Raw genomic sequence first — 10,564 nt, 5'->3', positions numbered from 1 at the left:
TACACGACTTCAAATTTTAACGATTAAATATAAATAGAAAATAACCTAACTACAGATTAAATTACTTCATGTATTTTGATACGTTTCTTTTTTATTTAATACATTTTAACGCTTTAATCGGCAAAAGTATAAGAGGATAATGTATACTTTCAATCTTGATTTATGGAACCAAAACATTGTCATCCTATTTTTCCATCAAACATTCACTAAGTAGTTATTTACTCAGTCCTTATATAAATATCATAGCTTATGCCGATGATGTTGCCATGATTGAAAAAAAAGAGTCTGGGGACGAGCTGTAGAAAGGAATGTTCAGACTGCAAAACATCTACAATGGATGCAGTTTGAAGATTTCTGCCGGGAAGAAAAAGGTAATGGCTTTTTATGGCAAATATCCAGTGAGGACAAAAATTCAGGAGAATAGGGACATCCTGGAACAAGTATTTTATTTTAACTACTTAGGATATCAAGTGGATAATACTGACGTAACGAATAAGCGGAATAGGTTTGGGAATATTTGTAGGATGATTCAGAAAGTGTATAAACATGGGAGAAGGAGAGATACTACATTAAAATTTTATAAAAAATAGCGGTACCTGTGGTGCTGTATAGAAGTGAGACATGAATCCTGAGACCGTAAATGCAGCTGAAATGAAGTTTCTAAAAGCAGTCATCAAGGGATGCACATTGAATGACAGAATAAGAAGTGAAGATATAAGAAATGAGCTTCATATAATTAGTTTGGAAGGAAAAATGAAGACATACAAAAGGAACTGATGCAGTCATCTAGAATGGAAGATGAACTTTGCCCTACTTAGCCCATGATTACAAATCCAAAGGCCAAAGGTATGTAATTTACCTGAGGAGATGGTTTTGGGACAGATCTGCTTAACCCATAAAGTGAAGAAGAAGAATATTCTGTCTTCATAACCTACAGTAATGGGCCAATATAACTGCACTTGATGAAACTTATTAAAAATATATGTTTAATGTCTTTAGACAAAGAAAAACACTAAAATATGAAAACTGAATCAAAAAAGAAACATGAGAATTAATTTTTTCAGAGAAATTGACTGTGTGGAAATACAGATATATATATATGAAAGTTGTTTTTAATTTGCCTAATATGAATATTGGCTTGATCCTAACGAGATTTTTTTTTTGACATACTTGGGTTCATCCTCTATCAAACGACATCAAAATCATTTAAATTGGTCAACCGGTAAAAATTTACATATAAGCATAAATTAACAAATAAAAAAATGGGTTGATCTGAAAACTACCTACTTTTTAGTCTGATAAAAATGAGTTTAAAAAAAATTATTCATAAAATTTGTTGAATTACTGTTTTTATTAAGTTTCAAATATTTGTATAAAATATACTAATAAAAAAAAAAAAAAAAACACTGTTAAAAAGTATATAAAAATTGTATTTTTTACTTAGCAAAATTTTTTTTATGATAAAAGTCGATTTGAAATTTTCTTCTTCAAGCGCTAATTTAATACAGAAAAAATGTTTGTTTCATTTTTCAAATATAATTTTATTAGCTTTAGAATACAGAAGCATTCTTAAAACCATAAATAGTAATTGGAGGTTTCTGCCTAGTCATCAGAATCATGTGGTTTTAAGAATGTACAAGTATCCTTAAAACCACAAATAATGATTAGAGATTTTTGGCTAGTCATCAGATGCATCATTTTGTTAGTCCTGATTTATGTGCTAATCAATTTGTATCTCATGTTACACAATCTTTAAATACAACTGCTTTATTTTCAGACATATGTTGTACATCTTAATTCTTTATAATATCTTTCTGAAATTCTACATCTATCTACTGTATATGGTAAGTGCAATGAAAGAAAGAAATAAATGGTTTATTTACGGCAAGGAGAACATCTGTTCATGACGAGCAATGCTCAGTATTCTCTACTCACATTACTGAACAACTAACAGAGCAGATTGACAGACATGTTAAAGAGAACAGAAGTTATTAGATGAACTTAGCGATAAATTTCCTATGTGTTCATGGTCTCTTTTACTTCTTTGTCAATGGTATGCAAAAATTAGTGCCGCAATGACAAATGCTTGAACTTAAGATGTGGAAAATTGGCTTAAAATATATACTATAAATTTTTTATAAAATAAAAATGATTTTTACTTACTGCTGATTCTCATAAATAATGCCATGCCTAACCGGGATTTGAAACCAGGAATTACGAATGAAAGGCTGAAATGCTACCGCTACAACATGGAGAAATACACTACAGCAATCATCATGAAATATTAAGTAATTCATTAATTTTATTGTATTTTTATACTTTTGAACTTCACACAAACATAATGTATATTTAATACCTTTAGAATATCCTAATATTTAGAAATATAAAGTATAAAATCAGTCAAATTATTATGTTGTTAAAAACATTTTAATTCTTTAATTGCAACCTCTAGGGTTAAGTGTATTCAAAATCGATAGAGATCATTAACAACATTAAATGAAAGAACAATTTTATGTAGACTAGCATTAAGTTTTCTTTTATTATTTTATTACATTATGTTCACAAATAATTCATAATTCAGAGTAATTTAATCATAAAAATTAAATTACCATATATAATTACATAAAATAAAATTGCATTGTTAGTAATAATAATATTCCATGAATATAAATAACATAGAAAAAAATATAATAATAAAATTGTCATTTGATTTAGGAAGAAATTTAGGTAGTGAAAGTTCAATCATAAAATGGGAGACAATTATGCAGAGGGATGACTTTAACAAAAGTAAATTCATACTGTAAGATGGAAAACTCTTGATAACTACAAATATAATAATTACATCATACAACCAGTCATGTTAAGCTTCTTTCTAATAAAAACCACTAATATTAATAGTTGAACAATAATATTTTTTTACCAATAGAACATTAATACACACTTGTATCTATCATGTGGCCGCACAAATGGTTCATAGTGCGGGCTAATTTATCAAACTATCTCATTTAAATATACTTTTAAAATACAAGATTATCATACATACCTCGATTACAATGCTGAACACAAAAATAAGGAAACTATTCATAACTGATGTACTAATTTTAAAATGAATTCATAACCACAGCGCAAACACTGTGTAGCACTAAAAAATCAACTGAAAAAAAAAATTCTGTTTTTTCCTTTAGTAACTAACAAAAGATTAATAACTTATGAAATATATGGGAGTAGATTATATATAACAATACATCAACTTCTGATTACCCATAATGGCTAAAAGAATGACTGCAGACAAACCAAAATTAGCAAAATTGTGGTTACTACCCAAATAACTTTTGATGACAAACTAAACTAATATATTATGATAAAACCTACAAATGGCAAAGTTATATAATAAAAATAAAATTTCTGATCCACGAGATGTTAAAATGCAACACAAATTTTATGTAAATAATATTGAATACCGTCTTAAAATTTTCAATGACATTCTTTTCAAGAAGTATTGTGGTCAAAAAATGGATAATCAGGAGTAGGCCACGCATGAAAAACTATTCAGCTGAGTCCAGACAACTTTCATGAGTTAATAAAAAGTATATGTCACTATAGCTTTCTATCATCTGAACATAACTGTGCTATATCTGGCTTAAACGATCAGCTTGCTATACAACAAACACAGTATATGAAATTAAATATCTATATCTTAAACCAATAAATAATATGCAAACTGCATGCACAAACACAAATTTAACCACTTTCAATAAAAAAAAACTTGCATACTTTGCTCAAAAAATTGTTTATCAAAACAAATTTGTTTAAATCCAATGTATAAATTATGGTAAAGCTTTTATAAAGTGAAAATTAATTGATATACTTTTAAAATTAACTGATAAAAACTAATGATTACAATAAATCTGAAATCTGATAACAGTTTTTCCACATTACATTTTTTTACAAAAAGAAAATCTACTAATTAAAAACTAAAAAATGATATCTACTCCTTAATTTAAACAAGTAAGTATTATTAATGTTTACATTAAACATTATTCGCTGTATTTTCCCCAGAATTTATCATGTAATTTTATAACAGTTGTTAGATTAGAAATATTACAATTGTGGAAACTATATAACAGAAAAAATTCAATTGTCTACATAAATCTGTTGTAAGTTATTAAAAAAATGAGTACAATTATAAATAACAAGATTACTATAAAAAAATTTAATGCAGGAAAAAAGAAGGCTTTATCATCCAATATCCACAGTTCACAGTGGAGTTTTTTGGATAAGCATAGAGAATAAAAAACCATACATACAGGGATGGATAGTAACAACAAAAAAAAAAAATTGATTATAAAGGATGAAAAAAAATCAAACCAATATTATATGTTATATATAAATCAAAATTAAAAAAAAAGCACAAGGATGGAGGAAAATTTTTAAATAAAAGAAACCTAACAAAAATTAAAGAACAAAACAAATAGCATAACATTAAAATATAATAAAATACCAAATTGAATAAAGATAATAATTTCTGTAGAACTATTGTTTTCTGGTACAAAAAATCTTATTAAAACTTCTACCTCACTATGTAAATAAACAGTTTTTCTCTAAATCCATGACCTGCACAACATTATACAGAAATTCATATATAAAAAAAACAAAACAAAAAACTGATTCTGACAGAGTTTAATAATAAAAGTCAATACGTATAGATAAAAATATACATGATAAATAAAAAGTGTAACTTACATGTACAAAATGTATATATTTAAAAATCTTGTATATATTTATCATCTGAAAGTACTATAAACTGAACTAATTAAGAATATACCAATACGCAAATTATGGCATACTAAAAAAACTGACTTTGAAACAAAACTAAAAATTAATTCTATTATTAAGGAATTTGGCTGAAAAAAAGGAGAATATTAAGATTTGGAAGAATTCACGATATAATTGAAGAATCGTAAAATACACTTTATTCTTTGCTACTGTGTACACTTTTTGATTTTAAAATCAATAAATCTATATAAAAATATAGCTGATGATTTCGAACATTAGTTTCTTAAAAAAAAAAAATGTAAAAAATTTCAAAATAGTAATCAGAAAATTTCTGTATTATTGATATTTGTAGTTAACGATAACATCCCAATTTGAAAAATAAATAAACACGATTCACATAATTCCAATATAAAAATAATACGTTTTTATTTAATTTCATCATGTTAACCCTTTCCAGTCAAAATACTACACCCAACAAATTAACTAGTTAAGGAATAACTTTTACTAGATGAGAAATGTTGTTATGCACTCCTAATACTTTTTTTAAGATTTAATGTTTTTCTTATTTTAATTAATAATGTATAGCAATTTTTCATTTTAAATACTGCATTTTATATGTTATATATTTTTTCTATATGTATTATGGTCAGACATAACTACTTCTCACAAAATAAATGTATGATTAAATACAGACTTGAAGAGTAAAAAAATTTATGAAGCCAATACTTAAAAAATAAAAAGTGAAACCAATTTTAAGATGCAGGTCTATAATTTATATATCTTTATATGTCTTCAGTTCTGACACAGTTACAATCGTCCAACAATACCAGAAAACCTTTGCTGAAGAGATGTTCTTAGGCAAACACGTTCAAGTCTTACATTATAGTACTACGTTTATCAATAAAAACAGAAGTTGGAAATTTTGGCAAAAAATTAATTTCATAACAGTAAAATTTAAACTTAAAAGAAAAAGTACAATTACCTCAAAATTTTCACAATATTTCTTATTTAAGCTAGGCTTATTGTAATTGATTTGGGTGTTATTTTCTACCCTTTCTAGCATTGTCACACTAACTTCACAGTAGATGGGTGATTTCAGAGTACCTCCATTCTAAGAACTATTTTTAGCACACATGCTAAAATAAAATACAGTGTGCTAAAACTATTAGTTTTGTGAATGGAAGTACTCCAAAACGCATCAACTACAAAGTTAGTTACGATATTAGGAAGGGAAGAAAATAACATTTAAATCAATTACAATTACATTTTTTCTGCAAAACTCCATTTTACACTGATTCCAAGTAAAATTAAACTATTTTAATAAAAAAATTATCTAAATGTAAGATTCAAAATCAGGTAACCTAAATAACCTGGTTGTGCTGTCATTTTAACATAATCAAAATAAACACTGCTTTATGTTGAAAACAGCCTCTATAATTGTAATGTTTCATAGTTGCTGTAAGTAGAAATACATTAACAAAATATAACCCATTACAAAGCACAAGAGTTTTGTTACAAAAGCTATGCCAAATTCAAAACGCAGAAAAAAAATGTCGATATGAAAAGCTACGTGAAAGGTGGAATTACATTGTTCACAATAAATCCAATAGTAGACTGGAAAGGGTTAAGAGATCTATAATTTTTTTTAAAACTTAAAAAATAAAATTCATGAATTGTGAAACAATTAATTAAAGCATATTATTAGAAGTACTTTACAATACTTACAAAGTAAAATTTACAAATGTATAATTATCTAAAATAAGTACTAAAATAATTAAAAAATATCACATAGTAAAAACTAGGAGAAAAATCAGAGCATTAAAATAAAAAAAATATTCCTGATTATTAATTTCTAATTAAAAAAATTATATATTTAACTAATCACTTGATATACTCCTGTGCTATATTTTGTAAAAGGAAATAAATACACAAGGAAACTTAACAAGAATAGTCTTAAATACTAAAAAAATCTATAGATCTACAAACAATAAAAGAATTATACAAAACCTTTTCTACATACATCTTTAAACAAATAAACAAACCTAAAATAAAATAATAATTTAGGGTAACGATACACCACAAAAACACAAATACATCTCAATATATAAATTATAAGCACATGAACACAAACTGACTAATAAAAAATGAAAAATTTTACGACAAACAAAAAATTTCTTTATCAGTTTTCTTTTAAAATGTAAACATTTAGAAAAAATGTATTGTGAGTGTATGTATGTGTGTAAATATATTTATTTTTAAATATGATTTTAACATAGTACCCGCACTATTTAATTGATAATCAATGTCAATTTTTAATAAATGAATCATACAATAGAATAATAGAACAACGTTTTGATGACAGATATGTATTTAAATACTTTAAAGACCAATTTCAGTACATGAGAAACAGAATAAGAAATATAGAGTACATGAGATTATTGAACAATAATAAAAATATTATCTTAAAACAATTTTCTTCATTATCTGTTTCTATACTCTAGGATATCCTGAATTAAGTCATTAAATGATACCTTCTTTGCCTCAAAAACAATAAGTCCTTCAAATAATTTCAAGTTCTTATTTCTACCATCTTAATAAGAAAATTAATTCAACTTAAAGTGATGTACTATTACATATTTATGAACAAAATTTATTTAAATTAATACAAACAGTAAGAAAATTTTCCAACTGGTATGTTAAATATACTTATTTTTAATTGTTAAACCTACTTCCTGAAAAAATAAATTTTAAACATATTTAATCTTTGTTAATTAGAAAGATTTTTATTTCCTTTTATTTTTTTTTAAATTGAATGTTATTATTTACCAAATTAATAATTAAAAATCAAATCAATTTTTTTGTTTAATCATAACCATCATTAAACAAGTATTAGGTAATATGACCTGGTCTGGTGACTGTTGAGGTCTACCAAAATCTCACTTTCCTTTTGGTTAATAAGCTAGCAGAAGTTTGGGGATCCATTTATTGTACACCTCTCTATATGTAGTTGCTTTTAATTCTTATAGATATCTATTCTTTCATATTCAATTCCTGCCTAATATTATTTTTAAGTTAGTCAGCATGTCTAAAATCATATTTCAGCTACCAATATCCTATTCTCTTTAACTAACGGAGGTATACATTACTAAAAAACAAACAAGAACTAACCATTAAGATATAGAGGTACAAAATACAATGTCAAGATAACAATGAATTTTGTTGTGTGGTGCAAGTTACAAATTAATGGTAGAAATTTTGGGAAAAATAACACTGAAAATGTTAAATATAAACTAAACTATCAATTGTTTGACAGTTTTAGTTTACACTTAACGATACAAGGAGGCAAATGCCAATACTATATTTCTATCAAGTGTTGCAAATAAATTATGTTCTTCAATAATCATAATAAAAAAATACAGTGTTCCAGAAGTCAGTTTACCAATGTAAAAAGTGCAGTAAATAATTGTAAAACATTATAAATATTAATAATTTCTAATAAGTACAATTATTTGTGTAATGGTTGATGACATTGGATGCTTGGTTTTTTGCCTCGATTAGTAACCTAGGTTGTCAATTCAACACGTGTTTCTTTTTCAGTGTTGGTGTAAAACAAATAAAAGTAGTGATGCAATTTATGAAATGTTTGCAACAAAATAACCTGAGACTCCAGTATTGTTCTGATGAGCAAGCTGCAAGATAAATAAATGATACAGACGGTGTTCATAATTTGCCAAAAACTGGAAGTCTCAATCATCATTACTAACAGAGAAAAATGCAATATCAGTGTTCAAATGCATCATACAAAGACCTGAAAGGTCTTTTAGAAAGGCATCTGAAGAATCTGATATGCTTTCATATCAGATTTGATAAACGTTGTTCTTGAAACCATATCATCCTCATCTTTTGCAAAGCCTTACAGATGAGAACTTTCATTGAAGAGTTGAATTTTCAAATTTTATTCAAACTTTTTATTCAAACTGTTTTTAATTAGCTGTGAGGTAAAATAAGACTGTATGTTGCATTTAGTTAATAGATGAAGTTTTATTAAATTTTATGATCAAGATGAAATGCACAACAATATTAAACAGGTTCTAATCTGAATTTAATAATACAAAAAAAAAAATTGTATGTTCTTGGATTAAATACATGCTTAGGAATTTGGAATGGTGGAATAATAAATCTTTATATGTTTTAAATTATTTTAACGATAACAAATATCTTTATATAATACATGAAGTCATTCTGCCTGAGTGGAATATTAATATTTGTATAAAATTTATAATTTGGTAGTACAAAACAAAATTAATCTCGCATAGTTACTGGATATACACTCGTTCGTCTGGTGAGAGAAGAGCAGAGTAATGGGAGTGTACTGTGTAGTGGGGAGACAATCACGTATAGTATAGCTGACTGCAGTTAGTGTTTAATACAGTTAGGTTGAAGAAGCAACTCTTTATATAAATTAATGGTATCATATTTCTTACATTAAACAGTACTTTTCAATACTATAGTTTTAATAGTATTTTTCAATACTACATTTTAAACAGTATTTTTTAATAGTGCGCTTTAACAGTATTTTTCAAAACTATTCAAAATAATTTTCAGTACTTTAGTTATGCCTCAACTATTTAGTTCAACTGATATGTTCGCCGACTAGAGCCAGGTATAGCTTTAAGAAGTTAGAATAAGTGCTTAATAATGAAGGTATTAAAAAAAAATATTTTATTAGAAAATTCAAATGTCATGTCCGGAAGTTCAGATTCATGTTGTCAATCTGTGCAGAATACTAGTTGGCTTGTTAAAAAAGGTTTTGACAGAATCAAATGAATTAAGAGAAAACATAACTTTCAGTAAACCCGATAAAAACTAGTACATGAATGCAAAAAACTGAACAACAGAACAAAATATGTTTCAAAAAACGCATTATGGAACATAATTTATAATTTTCATAAAAATTACAATACATTGCCAAAGTTAAAAAAAATTCTGAATATTTTGAAAAACAAAAAAAAATTAGTCTTTGATTCCTTGTAATGCGACTATGTTCAATTCTGAATTACATCACTTCGTAAAATTGAACTAGCCACGATAGAAAGAGTTTACTCTGGAAAATACAGACAGTGTGTTGAGATTGCCACCTAACATCCAGAGTTAAACCCAACTGAATTAATTTGGGTAAAAGTAAAGAATGATGTGGCTGCCACTATCTTATGCATCTGTAAAAGCTGTATCTTTTATATCTGTAATAAAATTGATGTTGTCAAAGAAATGGTTCAACAGAAATTTAATGAGCTGTTGGGAGTATATTGGAAGAAATGTTGTGATCATTCACTGCAATTTGAATACAATTAACTCAAGGCTGACAGAGTAGTGGACATGCATGTGGAGAAAATAATAACAATGGCTGATGACAGTGACAACTATGAAGAGGATGTACAGGTGTGCAATAAGAGCTGCTACACCACTGAAGATGCAGACATGAATGGAATTGAGTCGTTAAAATAATTATAACTTTAAAAAAAAAAAACAATTGTAAAAAAATGTTTTACAAGTATAATAACGTAAATTAGTTTAGTGGATGAACTCATGCTGTACAGACGTGCACTTCTTTTGCTCTACGTTTTTCGAGTTTTTGATACATTTTTGTGATACCTTTTTTGATTTTGGATAACAAAAGTTTGGTAGAATTATTATGGACAAGTTTTGCATATTTTTAGATTTACTGGAACATAGACTTTTTTTTATACTAAGTTTTATAACTTCAACCTTATTGCCATAGACGATAAGG

The sequence above is a fragment of the Lycorma delicatula genome, chromosome 11 (genome assembly GCF_047948215.1).
Source record: "Lycorma delicatula isolate Av1 chromosome 11, ASM4794821v1, whole genome shotgun sequence".
NCBI lineage: Eukaryota > Metazoa > Arthropoda > Insecta > Hemiptera > Fulgoridae > Lycorma > Lycorma delicatula.
Note: the sequence above shows the minus strand (reverse complement) of the source record.